We start from the raw sequence: 18,769 nt of genomic DNA, 5'->3' as shown, positions 1-18,769 counted from the left end.
CAAACTTTGTTTTGAGTGTGGGCTATCCTCAAATCAAACCAGAACCAACGATGTTTGTAATGTTGTCTTACTCGTGGTTGACTCCTCGAGCATACATCATTACATGTTTGGTCTGACCAATACTATCACATTGTTCACATAATGGTGGAAGTCCAGTGATATGGAAACTCCGATGAGTTGCTGTTGAGCCCATCAGCGGCATTTTGTCTCCTCCATGATTTGTGTTGAACATCCAACTAGTGTTGGAAACTTGTGTAAGCATTTTCTTCATGCCCTGTTCATGAAGTATATGTTTGGATGGAAGTAATGACTTCCTCTAAGTTCACGTGCAATCGATGCAAGTTGTCGCTGTGAATTCGAGAAAGCTTGTTTTTGCTTCCTCTGGAATCATCCCAAGTCAGTCATGCATGTGCGAAGTATTCTATGGTCTGATAGACTAATCATCTTCATCCCATATGTATTCCCTAGCACACCAAGCCACTGATTGAATTGTTAAAGGAGAAGAAGCTCCTTCCTAAGAGCTAACCCGGGCTTATAGAAGGACTTCGATATCCTCGACGATGGTTCCCCACCGGAACTCGGTAGTGTTTTATTATAAGACTACTAAGTGGTCATGCTTGTTTTGGACACCATGTTCACAGGTTTGTAGCAGAACCAGCTCATGTTTTGAAGCTTGCTATCGTAGCTCATTTCCCGAGAATCTCGCAATGTCATCTCGTCGATTTGTGTTGCAAACTTTCATTTTTCTTTCTAGATTCGACGAGTCTGGAATATCCTGACACCAACCAGATATGAATCTCAGGCAGATATGATGGTTGGAACGTGTCCCAAGAATTATAATATTGGTCTCTCGGTAACCCGGTAACGTGGATGTCGTGGCCAACCCACCTAGCCGGAAGGTCTATTATTGTAATATCTTGGTTGAAGAAGTTGGTCACCTCCCCATAAGGATCTCGCAGGATCTGCCTCCGTAGTTATTCCTTATGGATTCTTAAGCTTCCGAAGTCTGACCTTTTAATTGATGTTCTAGTTATAAAACCATATCTACAAATGGGTTGCGCTAGCACATCAAGGAGAACATTAGAAGCAGGGTGCTAAATGTCTCTCGGTCGATCATCCAGATTTCGTTCCCTTGGCCTCGCTAAGGTGAAATCTAAGAAAGGGGTGTCTTTCTATGCATCTGCATTGTCCATCACTATTTGTCAAGGTAGTAAGATGTGTTGCTAGGATCCTCGACACGGATGTTGGTAGAACCTTCATGAATATGGGAATGCTCAAGTTCTTGAGAGCACGCGAAATCACTAGGATTTATCGTCGGCATTAATTGGGATATGCTTTAAGTTTCCTTGGTTATGCTATAACCTTTCCGATAGTGGAATCTCTCTCTACTGTTGGGTTCTCCCCAGTTACTAGAATCAGTCCCAACATTTGCATTTTGTCCCCAGCTTGCACCACCATTGTGCCCTTTCACTATGATCCGCCTTCTGAGCAGTTGTTGTCCAAGATCATCTTCAAAAGCGGACCTACCATGGGTCCCATCCATTTTCGATGATAAGCAAAATCATCCATTACGTTGTCTTCAACAAGGTAGTCCACATCATCCATTCTAGCCCGAGCGTGTCGTTCTTCCGTACTCCATCAAACGATCGTTCGTAAATTGCCTTAGGCAGGTATAAAGAGTTTCAATGATCCTTGTATCAAAAGTAATTCTTTTTGCCACTTAAGGGGATAATTCTACGAGTCACCTTCCTTAAGATATCACGTTACGAAATCATGGAAAATATCTCCTTGCTACTTTGAAATTCATGCTCCATCTTATTCGAGTGGGGAATTGTAGCCTGCCAAACTGAAACCTCATCATTTGTTTCTTTCCTCCCCTCTTGATATGTGTTTTGTGTCTCAGCTCGAGAGATGTTCCCACATCTCACCCCATAAGTTGATCGTGAGTTGTTCGATCTTCGAGAAGATCGATTCCTATAGAGTTTCTTCTGTCGTCATCGTGTTGGATGAAGATCCAGAAGGCAAAAAGATCAATTTGAAGCAATGAATCAACATCTTCGATGAGGGCAATCAGATCATGAAGATCGTGTTAGCTTTATGACCCCTCTGTCTTCTTACCTCACATCTTGAATCTCGAGACGAGATTCTTGTTTAGTGGGGGTGAGTTGTCACAGCCCTAGCTCAGCCCCTGTTGTCCTTGCTTGATCTTGTTGCATCATGTTTAAATTATATTGAAAGTTGAATTGGGGAAAGTGGAAAGCCTCAGAAGTCTTTTACAAAAATGATCAACATTAAAAATTGTTTCAAATGAGCCCAACAAAATGTTCCTGCTAACCTCTAAAAATATTGGCAAGAGCTATAACTCAAACCAATATTTTTGGAATCACAGAAATAATTATTCTTGGGCATTTGAATTAAATCACTAGCTATTTGATTTGGGTTTATATTTACTATAAAATAGATATAAGCCCAATAATTTTGAAATTTTGCCTGTGGCTCTGAACTAGTTTCTTAAGTCCACAAAATAATTTTCAGAAGCAGAAAAATTGGTTTGTTTGAAAACCAAACTCAAAACAAACTTCAAAAAAAAATAGAAAACAGAACAAACAGAAAATAGAAAAGGCAGGGCCTTACCTGACTTACCTGCCTGGCCCAACTCCTGTTCTCGCCCAGCCCATAGGGGCAACGCCGTCTTCTTCCTCCTGCCAGGAGGAGAAGTAGCTGCGTGCCTGCACACGCGCGGCCGACGACGCCACCTCCTGCTCCAGTGCGACGACCCGGTGCTTCCAGCCACGCCATGGAGACGCCCAGCACCCCCTGCACCTGTCCCCTCTCTCCCCCCCGTCTCCCTCACCCTCTCCCGCGATGGCCGAGCGCCATCCTCACCGTCGTTCGCCGTAGCCGTTAGCAGAGCCACCCCCTCGCCCCTCTGTCGTGCCCATGAGCTCCGCCTCCGTCGTCTACGCCTCCTCGATGACTCACGTGACGCCGGATGCCCTGAAGCCTCGCCAACACCGTCGTTCCCCTGGCCGGTCGCCGCGGATCCTCGCCGCCGATTCAGGAGCTACAGGACCTCCCCGAGAACTCTGAGCTTCTCTGCGAGTCCTTCGTGAGCCCCTCTTTCCCCTACCCCTAACCTCGTTGCTTCGCTCGACCTCTAGCTAGCGCTGCCGCCATGGACGAGCTCCGCCGCCGCCTACCTTGTCGTGCGCCACCATTGCAGCCCGCGCCCGTCGTTGCAGAGCACGGCAACAAGCTCGTCGTGCCTCCAGGAGGCCGGCTATCCCTTTTGCTAGCTCACCCGTGCCCCATAGCACCGCTGCCCGCATGTGCCCGAGCGCAGGCCGCCGCCCACCTCAACGCCGATGAGGCCACAACCCTCCCTTGCAGCTGCCGCTTGCACCAACCGACACGCCTCTCCGCGAGCTTTCGAAAGAGCCTAGCCGCGCTTCAAATGGCCGCTAGAATCGGCTGGCCGGAGTACCTCCGCCGTCGGCTGTGGTCGTCGGTGACTAACCGCCGGCGTAACCAGCCATTAGGGCCTAAGCACCCTGCTAATTACCCCCTTCAGTCAATGACAGCCAGGCCCCACCGCATTACTAACCGGCTAACCAAATAGTTTAAGGATAATCTAATTACCATGGGGCCACGTGTCAGTTTTGACTATGCTGACGTGGCCGTTGACCGGGCCCACCTGTCAGTGACCCTGGCCAGCACCGTGTCACTGACCAGTGGGACCCACTGGTTAGTTTTGACCCAGAACAGCTCAGTTGACCTGCTGATGTCACAAAGACGTCATGCTGACTCTATAAATCATTTTCTGGATTTAAGTTTATTCAGGAAATTCCAGAAAATGCCCAAAACTTCTAAAAATCATAGAAATTAATCTATAGCTCCAAATGAAATAAATTATATATGAAAAATTATTAGAAAAATTCAAGGAATCCATTTGTACCATTTTCATGCATGTTAGAACAACTTAAGGCCATAGTTTAGGACAAATCAAATGAATGGTATTTAAATAACCACATGTGGAGTCTGAATTTGAACTTTGGGTTCAAACCAACTTCATTTGATTGTGTTGCTAGTTGCATTAGCTCAATCAACAACATACTGCCATGTCATTATCATGCATCATGTTGCGCATTGCATTGATTGTGTTCTTTCTCAGTTGCCGGTGATTGTCCCCTCTCGATAGACGTGCTTCCGATGATGAGTTTGATGACACGGATGAAGAGCTATAATATCTTCAGAAGTGCCAGGCAAGCAAAAACCCCTTGTTCATCCCGATACAATCCCACTCTCTCGCTCCTGCTCTCTTTTACTACATTAGGACAACAACGTTTCAACTGTTACATGCTGCGGTAGTTAAACCCTTTTCCTCTGCATGACCCGTCATTGCCACAGTAAATAGATGAAACCCACTAGCATGAGTAGGATTTGTTTGAGCCCTGATGTGCCTACTCATTCATGTTTGTTTGTCATGCCTGCTAATGCTTAGAGTTGAGTCAGGTCTGATTCATCGGGGAGGAATTGTAAACATGTCGTACTGTTGAGAGCTAAGTGTGTGAACACGATTTGGTAAAGGTAGCGGTGAGATGCCATGTAGGAGTGCATGGTGGGTTGTCTAATTGAAGCCGTCCTTAGGAACTGAGTTTTGTGTTTGTGATCCATGAAACAGTTACTACCACGAATTGGGCCCGAAACTAATGGACCCTCTCAGCTTCTTGATCACCCTTGTCCTCTGTCCAGGAGTTGCAACTAGTTTCTGGTGTTTATAGGAATGTGTTGGCGGCCGTGCGTAGCGCTGACCCTAGGGGTGGGCTATGATGCGGTAGATACACCGTGGCACGGTGTACCGGGCACCCGTTTGGTGTCTCGGGAACCCTGTTCACATCATTCGGGGCCGTATGTGGAAACCTCGACCAGACTCCCTGCGGATGGAACCTGGATAGGCGATAAACCTGGACTAGAGACTTGAGTGTTTAGGTAGGCCGTGGCCGACACCCTCATTGGGCTTCCGATTGAAGGTTGCCGAGTACATGCGTGTAAACGGCGGTAAGTGGTGAGAGCGTGTGTGAAGAAGTACACCCCTGCAGGGTTAACATCATCTATTCGAATAGCCGTGTCCGTGGTAATGGATTTCTGGGTTGCCTCTAACAGTTCATAGACAAGTGAAAGTGGATACTCTAAAACTCGCAAGATAAGAGTGAGTGCTATGGATGGTGTTCTCGTAGGGAGACGGGAGCGGATCCATAGTGGTGTATTGATATGGTGAATATGTGGACTCGTGTGCGCCACCTCAAAAGAGTTTCTTGCAGTCGTAGTTCAGGTTAGCCACTGAGTCAAAGCTGGCTTGCTGCAGCTAAACTCCACTACCCCTTTGTTGATACCGATGCATATGTAGTTAGTTCTGATGTAAGTCTGCTGGGTACATTTGTACTCAAGTTTGCCTACTCTATGTTTTTGAAGAGAGACGTCAGTATCGCTAGTAGTTCCATGTGGACTTCGACATTTAGCTTGATACCTCAGCTACGATTTTGTGCCCTCGGCAGGGTCTGGTAGATAGTCAGGCTTCTTAGCCTTTTCCATTTGTAGATGTCTGTATTCAGACATGTTAAGCTTCCGCATGTGCTTGATTTATATGCTATGATTGTTGGGTCATGAGACCCATGTTTGTATTTCTGGCTCCCCGGAGCCTAATGAATAAATACTTGAGTCGTAGAGTTATGTTGTGATGCCATGTTGTATTTACACATATCGAGCATATTGTGTGTATGATTGAAATGCTTGGTATGTGTGGGATCCGACAATCTAGTTGTTTATCTTTGGCAGCCTCTATTATGGGGAAATGTAGTCTTGTGCTTCCATGAGCCATAGTAGTCCGCTACAGCCCGGTTCACCGGAGTCCTGCTAGCCCAGCACTACTGCTTAGGACACTTGACTGGCCGGCATGTGTTTCACTTCGTTCCTGTGTCTGTCCCTTCGGGGAAATGTCACGCGGTGACCTCCGGAGTCCTTCCTAGCCTGCTACAGCCCGAGCTACCGAAGTCCTGTTAGCCCAGTGCTACAGCCCGGATAAACATGTTGTTGACCAACATGTTCGAAGTTGATTCATGTATGCCTGTCCCCATGGGTTAGTGCCACTTTGGGTTCACGACTAGCCATGTCGGCCCGGGTTCTCTGTCATATGGATGCTAGCGACACTATCATATACGTGAGCCAAAAGGCACAAACGGTACCGAACCATGGTAAGGCGACACCTGTGGGGATACCGTGTGTGAGGCTGCAAAGTGATATGAGGTGTTACAGGCTAGATCAGTGTGACTTAGAATCGGGGTCCTGACATCAAGTATGTATCACGGCATGTGCAGAATAGGACTCAAGTAAATTCCTTATCAGGAGTTGTATAGGAGGAGGTACTGGTGGTAAAGGATTTTCCGGATGTATTTCCAGAAGAGTTGCCAGGATTGCCCCCAGATAGAGACACTGAGTTTTTGATTGAGCTTTTGTCAGGCACAAGACCAATATCTAAGACACCGTATAGAATGCCTGCAAAGGATTTGGAGGAGATTAAGAAGAAGATTAAGGAGTTACTGGATAAGGGATATATTCGGCCAAGTTCGTCACCTTGGGGATCACCAGTACTTCTAGTGGAAAAGAAGGATGGATCGTTAAGGATGGTTGTTGATTATCGAGGATTAAATGAAGTGACGATCAAGAATAAGTACCCACTACCGATGATCAATGATTTGTTTGACCAATTGCAAGGAGCTAAGGTATTTTCCAAGATCGATTGGCGATCAAGATACTACCAGTTGAAGATTCGAGAGCAGGACATACCTAAGACAGCTTTTACCACAAGGTATGGGCTGTATGAGTATACCGTTGTGTCATTTCGTCTGACTAACGCACCTACCTATTTTATGAACATGATGAACAAAGTGTTTATGGAGTTTTTGGATAAGTCCGTCGTAGTGTTCATTGATGATATTCTGGTTTACTCGAAGAATGAAGAAGAACATAAAGAACATTTGCGTTTGGTACTTGGTAAGCTCAGAGAACATCAGTTATACGCCAAGTTCAGCAAATGTGAGTTTGGTTGAAGGAAGTTGGATTCCTCGGACATGTTATATCCGGAGAAGGAATAGCTGTAGATCCCGCCAAAGTTGTCACTGTGACAAATTGGGAAGCCCCAACAACAGTTGGAGAGATCCGGAGTTTTCTTGGACTCGCAGGATACTACCGAAGATTTATTGAAAATTTCTCGAAGATTGCAAAACCTATGATGGAGTTGTTGAAGAAGGATACCAAGTTCAAATGGACTGAGGAATGTGAGGCCAGTTTCCAGGAGTTGAAGAAACGTTTGGTTACCTCGCCAGTGTTGATTCTGCCAGATCAGTGCAAGGATTATGAGGTATATTGCTACACTTCACATCGAGGACTTGGATCAGTGCTTATGCAGGAGGGAAGAGTTGTTTAATATGCCTCATGGCAGCTTAAGCCCCATGAGTTGAATTATGCTACACACGACTTGGAGTTAGCAGCCGTAGTGCACGCTTTGAAGACATGGAGACATTTTCTCATCGGAAACCATTGTGAGGTGTACATGGATCACAAGAGTTTGAAGTACATCTTCACGCAGCAGGAGTTGAATCTCAGGCAAAGGAGATGGTTGGATCTCATCAAGGATTATGATATGAGATTACATTATCATCCCGGAAAGGCTAACGTAGTAGCTGACGCATTGAGCCGCAAGAGCCATGTCAACACACTAATGACCGGAGAGTTACCAAAGGGGTTAGCCGAGGATCTTCGTGAGCTATGTTTGGAGATAGTTCCGAGAGGCTATGTAGCAGCATTGGAGATTCAGTCTACTCTGATGGATAAGATCAGAGAAGCTCAGAAGACTGACAAGGAGATTGCCACCATAAAGGAGAAGGTGAGAAAGGGAAATTTTAAAGGATTTCGTGAGGATGAACACGATACCTAATGGTTTGAGGACCGCGTTTATGTGCCTAATGACCCGGAGATTAGGAAGTTAATTTTGCAAGAGGCCCATTATTCGCCGTACTCGATTCATCCAGGAAATACCAAGATGTATTTGGATTTGAAAGAAACTTTCTGGTGGACCAGAATGAAGAAGGATATTGCAGAGTATGTAGCAGTTTGTGACGTATGTCAGAGAGTAAAGGCGGAGCATCAGAAGCCAGCAGGATTGCTACAACCATTGCCGATACCCGAATGGAAGTGGGATAAGCTAGGCATGGATTTTATCACAGGATTACCCAGGACCCGTTCAGGCTATGACTCAATATGGGTTGTAGTCGATCGCTTGACGAAAGTAGCTCATTTCATCCAGTGAAGACCACTTACACCAGTGCTAAGTTGGCAAAGATATACATGACCAGGATCGTATGTCTGCATGGAGTTCCGAGGAGCATTGTATTAGATAGAGGAACCCAATTTACCTCAAAGTTCTGGAATCAGTTGCACGAAACTTTGGGTACTAGACTAGAGTTCAGTACAGCTTTTCATCCGCAGACCGATGGACAGACCGAGAGAGTCAATCAAATTATGATGGATATGCTGAGAGCTTGTGCGCTAGATTATGCATCTAGTTGGGATGACAACTTGCCATATGCGGAGTTCTCTTACAACAACAGTTATCAATCCAGTTTGAAGATGGCCCCTTTTGAAGCCTTGTACGGAAGAAGGTGCAGAACACCATTGTCGTGGGATGAAGTTGGAGACCGCCAGTTGTTTGGACCAGATTTGATTAAAGAGTCTGAACAGAAGGTGAAGTTGATTCACGATAGGCTCAAGGTAGCCCAGTCCAGGCAGAAGAGCTATGCAGATTCTAAACGCAAGGAAACTGTTTACGAAGCCGGAGATAGAGTTTATCTTCGTGTATCTCCACTTCAAGGAGTTAAGCACTTTGGAGTTAAGGGAAAGCTAGCGCCACGTTTTGTGGGACCATACGAAGTTTTGGAACGCATGGGAGAAGTTGCTTATAAGTTGGAATTGCCTGAGGGATTGTCGGGAGTTCACGACGTGTTCCATGTTTCCTAGTTGAAGAAGTGCCACACAGAGATGGCGGATATACCACTGAGTGATACAGTGCCGCTAGAAGCGATTCAGTTGGATAGTGATTTGACCTATGAGGAGAAACCAGTTAAGATTCTTGAGTATGCCAGCCGAGTCACCCGCAGCAAGGTTATCATGTTTTGCAAAGTTTAGTGGAGCCACCACACCAAGGATGAAGCCACCTGGGAGCGAGAGGAAGATCTGCTGAAGGACCACCCTCACATATTTTCTAGCCAACCCAAATCTCGAGGGAGAGATTCATCTTAAGGGGGGGGGGTAGGTTTGTAACATTCCAAATTTTCAATTTGGAATGTTATACATTTGATCATCAATGCATATCATATTTTATTGCTTTTGGCCTGATCCAGAAATTCTACGCAACTCAAGGACCCACGGAGAAAATTGGGGATTTCGTTATTTTCATATTTGAGTTTTCTCAAATTTTGAAAATTGGGTCATTTGATTTTATTTATTTTATCTTCAATTATTTCTATAATAAAAATATGAGAGAGGGAATAAAATGAATTTCTGAAAATAAAGAAATATTGAGGATTTAATAAAAATTCAAATAAGATTTTATTTCGGAGTTTTTGGCTAGTTTATTTGAATTTAGGAAAAAATGCACGTTTTTCAAAACTGCATTTTAGGGCCAAGAAAATGTTCATCTCGTTCTAAATATTTGATTTAGGCGGTGCAAATTTATTTTTGGGATTTTTAGAATTTTATTTTATTTTCTAGAATTTTTCTTAGTTTCGGCGGAATTAGTTTTTTTTTTAAAAGTACCGCGCGCCCGACTGGGCCGAAGGCCCAGCCGAGCCAGGCCAGGCCCACGCCGCCACCGCCTTCCCCACGGGAGTCTGCACCGCCGCCGAGTCCGGCCGGGGCACGCCTCCCGAGGCCGACCCCGACCCGGCGCCCCCTTCCCCAAGCCGTGCCGCCCCCCTCTCATAAATACCCCCCCGCCGCCGCCTCACCCCGCCACCTCGACCCGCACCGCCTCCCGCAGCCGCCGCTCGCCGCCGTGTGCCGTTGCCGCTTGCCGTGCCTGCCGCCGCCGCTTGCCGCGCCGCCCGCCAACGACGCCACCCCACCCCGCCGGAGCCCTGAGTCCCGCCAGAGTCTGGCGAGGTAGCCGCGCCATCTGCCGCCGGTTTTCTGAAGAAAACCGATTCGGTTTTTTTGAAAACCCTAGGTATTTATTATTATTATTATTATTAGATCAGTTTTATCGGTTCACTTATTTAGCGAGCGTTCGTTCGTTCGTTCGTTTCAACGGACGAGTTCACCATTTAGTTTCAGTTAACGAACGTTCGTTCGTTAATCTGTCCGTCAGTTGTTTCTTTTTCTCGGATTTTTCGCGATTATTTCTGATCGCGATTTCTGATCTGATTTTCGTTTTAGTATAACTTTTCGCTCGTTTACCGGAATCAGGCGATTCAAGCACCTAGAGTTTCGTCTCGAAACCCTCTTTCCGTTTAACCAACTCAAACAAGCTTTTGCTTCTGTAAAATTTGACTTAGGTCCGGATTAGTAATCAAAGCTTGTTTCTTTTGCCGTTTGACTTTGGTTGTTTCGTTCGATTTGTTTCTTTTTGCAAACCGGAGTTCTTAAGTTGAACTTTCTGGTTAGATCTCTTATTTGAGTTTTACCTGTGCATTAGCTGAGTGCTTATTGTGTGTTTGTTTGTTTGCGATAGAGTACCCGGAGTGCACCGCTTGCTACTTCGAATCTCTAGGTTTCACGGATCATCAGCAAGGCAAGTAACACTTTGATCTTACCTTTTACTACACAGTTTTCTTGCATTAGATCAATCCTCAAACAATTACATGAATTGGATCTGATTAATATGTGGGTTTTGGGAAGTAGATGAGGTAGTACCTATTTCCTGTTTTATTATCAAACCTTGAGAGTTACTTCTACGTTTGCTTATGCCATGCTGTGCTTGTAGACGTGGATTGGGTTTGAGAGTATTAATGACAGATGAGAGATTGTTTAATTAATGGTTAAACTTAAGGTGGCATCTTAAATACACATCTGGGTGGATTAAGGCACCTGGGTATTCCAACGATTGCCTATTTTTCTTTATGGACCGCCACCCAGGCTCAAAGGGATCATGAGATTATTCATACTAGAAACTTCCGTGTGCAGCCACAAGCTACTATGGGCTCTAGCATAGTTGATTAAGTCGTGCGAACTCTTATAGTGGTAGACTAGCAGATGTAGGGGAAAGTAGGTGTAACGGTCTACCCGATCGTAAGGTGCTAGCGCTTCTGAAAGACTATGTCTCGGTCATCCGTTTCTCAAACACCATGTAGTGCGAGAATCCCAACGGAGGAGATCGAGTCTTGTGGGGAAACATGCGCAAACCTCTGCAGAGTGTATAAACTAATCATGGTTAGCCGTGTCCCCGGTTATGGACATCTTCAGTATCTAGTACTTGGATTATCATGTGAATCTCATCATGTGACTTGAATTAATTTTGTTGGGTTTTAATGATGATGTTTAATTGGGATTAAGAGGGTGTCTACACTCTCAATGTTTAACAACCACCATGATAGTTAAATAAAATTTATTCCTTTGTAGTAGGGAAAAATTAGCTTTACGCAAAACTGTAACCATAGAGCTTTCCACCAGCCATATATGCATGTAGTATAGCCTATTTTTGTTCACTACTCTCTGTGTGTTACATTGCCAGCATATTCCACGTGCTGACCCGTTTTTGAGCTGCAATGTTCATGTTGCAGACTTTTCAGACGATGAATAAGGAGCCTTAGGTCGTGGTTCTATACTCAGTGATGTCGTTGGAGTTGATGGACTCACTTATCTTCCAAGCCTTCCGCTGTTATCGTTATTAGATGGCCTTAAGCCATATTATTTGTAATAAGTTCTCTTTTGAGACACTCGATGTAATAAGTGTGTGATTGCTACTTTGTTATAAATCCTTCAAGTAATGTGCATGTCAGCATTACTGATCCAGGCATGACACTGAAGCACAGAGATCAGACTGTTAGAGGTCTGGTCGCTACATTTTATTTGCCATCTATTTATTCAATCTATTACAACTTTCTCCCGTCACGCACCAATTTCTGGCACCATTACCCGAAAGGGATTGACAACCCCTTTAACACGTCGGGTTGAGAGGATTTGTTATTTGTGTGCAGAGGCTGTTTACATTGTGTTGCTTGGTTCTCCTACTGGTTCGATAACCTTGGTTTCATATCTAAGGGAAATACCTACCGCTGTTGTGCTGCATCATGCCTTCCTCTTTGGGGAAATACCGATGTAGCTTCAAGCGACATCAAAGGGAATTTTTGGCGCCGTTGCTGGGGAGGATCTTCAACATATATCAGGTTCCTAATCACAAATCTTATCCCATTGCAATTTACATTATTTGTCATTTTGATCTCATTTTCCTCTCCCCCACTTCACAAAAATTGGCCATTTCATTTGTCCCTCTTTTTCGTTTGCCGTTTTCTTGTCAGATCTATCCTTTGCATGCAATCATGAGTGATTTCGGTATGGCACCAACAGATGATGTCCTAACTCCTAGGATTGGACGTATGGGCAATCTGAATGCTAATTTTTTTTATCTTGGGGCAAGGGAATGTTATGGGAAAAGAACGTATCCAAGAATTTTTCAATTGTGTTGCGAATCTAGGTCTTGATGATGCTCCTATACTTCAAACTACTAGATCTTACGCAGATGCTATTTCAGCACTAGTTCTGAAACTTGAAAGTAAATTTATTCATACCCATCGTACTTTGCAAAGATTGTTTTTGAGCTTCCATTATAAAGAATCCTAGGGCCAAAAAGTTGGGCACCCTTTTCCTTATGAATGAATTTGATTACATAATACGGGAAGCTAGGGAAATCTTTGATTTTTATGGTATGAATCGTTAAAAACCTATGATATATGAGAATATTTACAATACTGACTATGCTTTAAGACATTTTCTTGGGATAATAAAATCTTTGATGAGAATCTTAAAAAGGAGGTTCTCGTTTTAGATATAATCCAGCAGGTTTTCAATAATGTTAATCAACATTACTCTTGGATTGTTGTGGGAAATCAAAAAGGTTATGATGAACATTAACTTAGGAATGCTAAGGTTTCTATGGATAATATGTTTTATGTTTTGTTTACAAAATCCCCATGATGAAAACACCTACAAGAAGGTTAAGAAGAAGGATGACAAAACTTAGATCCTTGCTTTATGCCTAGCTAAGGGCGTAAAACTATAGCGCTTGTTGGGAGGCAACCCAATGAATAAAATTTATTTTTGATTTTTGCTTCCTGTTTTTGAGTGTTAGCAAAAATTATGCTACTATTATGATTGTGTTTTTTATGTTTGAATTAGTGTTTGTGCCAAGTAAATCCTTTAGGATCTTATTGGGTGATAGTTGTTTGATCTTGCTGAAAAAACAGAAACTTTTGCGCTCGCGGAAGTATTTTTCATTTTCTACCAGAGAGTGATAAAATACCCATTCCACTTGAAGTAGATCAATATAAAAATTTCTCAAGTCGTCCTAATCTTTCAGAATTTTTGGAGTTACAAAAGTATTTGAAATAGTCAGATTGCTATAGACTGTTCTGTTTTGACAGATTCTGCTTTCTTTGTGCTGTATGTTTTTCTTGATGGCTCTATGGTTTTCTTTGATGAGTTTTTGCCATCGAAAAGTTGGAATACAGTAGATATAATGCAAGAACAAAATAAGAATTGTTTTGATACATCACTTATAGTAGTGATTTATTATTCTTATACTAACGGATCTCACGAAGGTTTTGTTGAGTTTTGTGTGATTGAATTTTCAAGTCTTGGGTTATTTTACGATGGATTAAGGAATAAGGAGTAGAAGAGCCTAAGATTGGGGATGCCCCGGCATCCCAAGCTATTATCCAAAATTGAGCAACCAACTAAGCTTGGGGATACCTATCACAGCCCAGTTCAGGCCTTGCCTGCCTTTGCATTAGCCTCGATGCATCATGTCTAAATTTTATGAAACTTTGAAATGGGGGCTGATAAACCCTAGCAGTAAATGAAATTCAACTAGGGTCCAAATAAAATCATTTTCAATGAACCTGAAATGCCCTTCTAAAATGTTCATCATCTTTGCTTTGGTCTTAAACCTCTCACAAAAATGGTGCATATATTACTAGGACATCATAGGGTCACTGAATTAAATCACACTCTATTTGCATTTGGGCATTTAAATGCTATAAAATATTTTAAATATCCAAATAATCCTAAACTTAAATGTTCCATGTTGGTTATATCCTATACAGTGGACATGAGTAGTTTGGTAATTTTTGAAAGTGTCTAGGTATTTTTAATAAAGCCAAAACAATTGCAGAAAATAGAAAACAGAAAGTTTTAGAAGAGAGAGAGAGAGAGAGAGAGAGAGAGAGAGAGAGAGAGGAAGCTTACCCAGACCCCCTACCTAACTGGGCCGGCCCACCTGGCCCGTGCCAGTCATCACCTACCTCTGCCAGTAGGCAGAGGAGGGAGACAATGCACACGCGCCTGTGCGCCACCTCCCGCTTCGCGCTGGCGAGCTCCCCTCCCCCCTCGCGGCAAGGAGACGCCCTGAGACCTCTCTCCCCTCCCCCTCACTCGCTGCTCTCTCTCCCCTCCTCTGTTGCTCTACCCGCAGCACACCCGAGCGCGCTCGTCGCTGCCGCTCGCTATCACCACGGCCACCGTCCACCACTCGCCTCGCTGACGCGTCCGGAAGAACCGCAACACCGCCCACGTCCCCTCCGCCGACTCACACCTCGCAGGAGGCACTGCTTCATCATCATCGCGGTCATCTTCAACCTCGGGCACCACAGCCCCTCGCCGTCGATTCGCGCCGTCAAGGACGTCCCCGAGCCCACTGACCTACTCCGCCGACTCCCTGTGAGCTCCTGATTCTTTCCCCTTGCTCGCCCCCTCCGTTCATGTCCTCTAGCCGCCGTCCCACCATGCCGAGCACTCCTCGCCGCCGGCCATGGCGCCGCCACAGCCACAGCTGATGTAGCTCGCGTCCGAGGGCGTCGTCATGCTCATCACGCTGCCAGGAGCCGATAACTTCCACCAACTCTTCTTCCCGCTGTAACATCCCAAATTTTCAATTTGGAATGTTATACATTAGATCATCCATGCATACCCTATTATATTTTGCATTTTGGTTGATCCTAGAAATTCCACATAACTCAATGACCCACGGAGAGAGTTGGGGATTTCGCTATTTTCATATTTGAGTTTTCTCCAATTTTGAGAATAGGATCATTTTATTTTATTTATTTTATCATAAATTATTTCAACTACAAAAATATGAGAGAGGGAATAAAATGACTTTCCCAAAATAAAGAAATATTGAGGATATAATAATAAAATCAAATAAGATTTTATTTCAGAGTTTTTTGGTGTTTTATTTGAATTTTGGAAAAAAGTGCAGTTTCAAAATTGCCTTTAGGTCCCAAATAAATGTTCACCTTGTGAGACTTGATTTTAGAAGCCCGTGAAAATTTATTTCAGAATTTTTGGAGTCCATTTAGTATTTCTTTTTATTTTTCTTCCGAGTGGAATAATTTTGTTTTAAAAAAGTGAACCGACCTAACCGGGCCGTGTCTGGATAGGACTCTGGCCCGGCAGGCTTTAAAAGCCGGCCCAGCCCCCCCGGGGAGGAACCCTAGCCGCCCCAGCCGCCCGCCCTGCCCCACGCGCCGCCGCCATGCGCCGCGGCCGCTGCCTCGACTTCTGTGCCATCGGTTTTTAAAAAAAAAATAATAGATCGGTTTTTCATCGGTTTTTCCGTCGGTTTTTTTAGATTCGGTTTTTCCGGTTTATTTAAATAGCGAGCGTTCGTCCGTTCGTTCGTTCTAGCGAGCGTTCGTCATTTTTCTTTTTCTCGGATTAAATCCGCAATTTTTCTGATCGCGATTCCTGATCCGATTTCCGTTTTAGTATAACTTTTCACTCGTTTATCGGAATCCGGCGATTCAAGCGCCTAGAGTTCCGTCTCGAAACTCTCTATCCGTTTAACCAACTTAAACAAGATTTTTCTACTGTAAAATTTTCCCTAGATCCAGGTTACTAGAACAAAGTTGTTTTCTTTCGCCGTTTGTCTTTCGTTGCTTCGTTCGATTTGATTCTTTTTGCCAACTGGAGTTATTAAGTTGAACTTTCTGTTTAGATCTCTTATTTGAGTTTTACCTGTGCATTAGATGAGTACTTATTGTATGCTTGTTTGTTTGTCTGCGATAGAGTACCCGGAGTGCGCTGCTTGTTACTTCAAATCGTTAGGTTTCGCGGATCATCAGCAAGGCAAGTAACACTTTGATCATACCTTTTCTACTACCCAGTTTTATTGCATTAGATCAATCCTCACACATTGCATGATTAGGATCTAATTAAATTGTGGGATGGGAAGTAGATGAGGTAGTACCTATCACCTGTTGTTATCAAACCTTTGGGAGTTACTTCTACGTTTGCTTATTATGCCATGCTATGCTAGTAGACGTGGATTGGGTGAGTGATATCCATGACAGATGTGAGATGGCTAATTAATGGTTTATCTAAGGTGGCAACTTAAACACACATCTGGGTGGATTGAGGTACCTGGGTATTCCAGGACTTGCCTGTTTTCTTTTGGACCGCCACCCAGGCTCAAAGGGATCATGAGACTATTCATACTAGAAACTTCCGTGTGCAGCCACAAGCTATTATGGGCTCTAGCATAGTTGACTAAGTTGTGCGAACTCTTACAGTGGTAGACTAGCAGATGTAGGGGATGTAGGTGGTACGGTCTACCCAATCGTAAGGTGCTAGCGCTTCTGAAAGACTATGTCTCGGTCATCCATCTTCTCAAACACCATGTAGTGCGAGAAACCAAACAGAGGTGATCGAGTCTTGTGGGGAAAAGTGCGCAAACCTCTGTAGAGTGTAACAAACTAATCATGGTTAGCCATGTCCCCGGTTATGGACATCTTGAGTATGTAGTACTTGGATTATCATGTGAATCTCAACATGTTACTCTAAATTAATTTTGTTGGGTTATGTTTAATGATGATGTTTAATTGGGATTGAGAATGCTGTCAACCATTCTCAATGTTTAACAACTACCATGATAGTTAAATAAATTTATTCCTTTGAAGTAGGGAAAATTTGGCTTTACGCAAAACTGTAACCATAGAGCTTTCCACCAGCCAAATATGCATATAGTATAGCTGTTTCATTCCATTACTCTCTATGTGTTACTTTGCCAGCATATTCCATGTGCTGTCCCGTTTTGGGCTGCAACGTTAATGTTGCGGACTTTTCAGACGACGATTAAGGAGTTTTTAGGTCGTGGTTCTATACTCAGTGATGCCGTTGGAGTTGATGGACTCACTTATCTTCCAAGCCTTCCGCTGTTATCGTTATTAGATGGCCTTAAGCCATATTTATTGTAATAAGTTCTCTTTTGAGACACTCGATGTAATAAGTGTGTGATTGCTACTCTGCTATAAATCCTCCGAGTACTGTGTGGTGTCAGCATTACTGATCCAGGGATGACACCGGAGCATAGAGATCAGACTGTTTGAGGTCTGGTCGCTACAGCGATGGTATCAGAGGACACGCTGACTGTAGGACACGACCACTAAGCTAAAAGACCTAGATCACTATTCTCTCTCTTCTCTTCTGACCTCTCATCTTTTCTACTCTTTAGGATGGCGGATGCAAGGAACAAGTTCACGCAACCGGATGAAGATACAACCTTTGGACAACACTTGAAGGAAGTCACTAGATACCTGAACATAGGAGTACCAAGCTTCATAGGAACCTACAACGCCACTTTACCTGAAGAAGAGCGCTGGATGATCCAAGTTCAAGTTCCAGGAAGGACGTTCATGCCAGTCACTGAGCCCATAGAGTTTTCTTTTGATGCACCAACTTGGAGTCTAGGAAAGAGCATGGCAGCTCACATTGCTATGGGACGCATTGGAGAAGTCTACCGCAAGGATCTCAAGGATACTATCTACCAGATTTGTGGGCGCCGGGATGAGCACTGGGAGATGATCAGCACCAGGAAGGATAGATCACTCGCAGCTTTTATCCAGGAGCTAATGTGACGCCCGGATACTTAAGCTACAGTAAACCACTGTTAACGATGCCACGTCAGCACAATTACTGTTGCTAATCTCGCGTTAGTTCGAAACTGATTCAAATTCAAATTTAAATTAAAGACAAACAACAAAAGTTTTCAAACATTAAAACTAAAATGTTCTAAATGTGACGAATAGTTCACGAGTAATAATGGTGGAGAAACCAACATTTCTTATAATATTTAATTTCATTAAAATAACCAAAGCTTAGGGCAAAACAATTACTTTAATGTCCTTTATAAAGATATAGTAATATAACTAAATTAATAGTGTGCCAAAATAATTATGGCAGAGGCCTAATTAGTAATACTAATTTAGGTGCTAACTTGGTATTTTATAAAAAGAAAATAATAGAAACTTTAAATGAAAACAGTAAAGAAATAAAAGAGAAATAATAAAAGAAAACAGAAAAAAAAGAGGATAGAACCCCCCCCCACTGGGCTACGGCCCCACAAGCCACCGCCCCCCCTTTGGGGCCTCGACCCCAGGCCCAGTCGGCCACCCCCATAACCCCCCACGCCCCAAACCCTAACCTACCCACTCCCCACTCCCCC

Source organism: Triticum dicoccoides, chromosome 5A (genome assembly GCF_002162155.2).
Source record: "Triticum dicoccoides isolate Atlit2015 ecotype Zavitan chromosome 5A, WEW_v2.0, whole genome shotgun sequence".
In the NCBI taxonomy this organism is placed as follows: Eukaryota; Viridiplantae; Streptophyta; class Magnoliopsida; order Poales; family Poaceae; genus Triticum; species Triticum dicoccoides.
The sequence above is the reverse complement of the archived record's forward strand: the minus strand, read 5'-3'. Positions refer to the sequence as shown.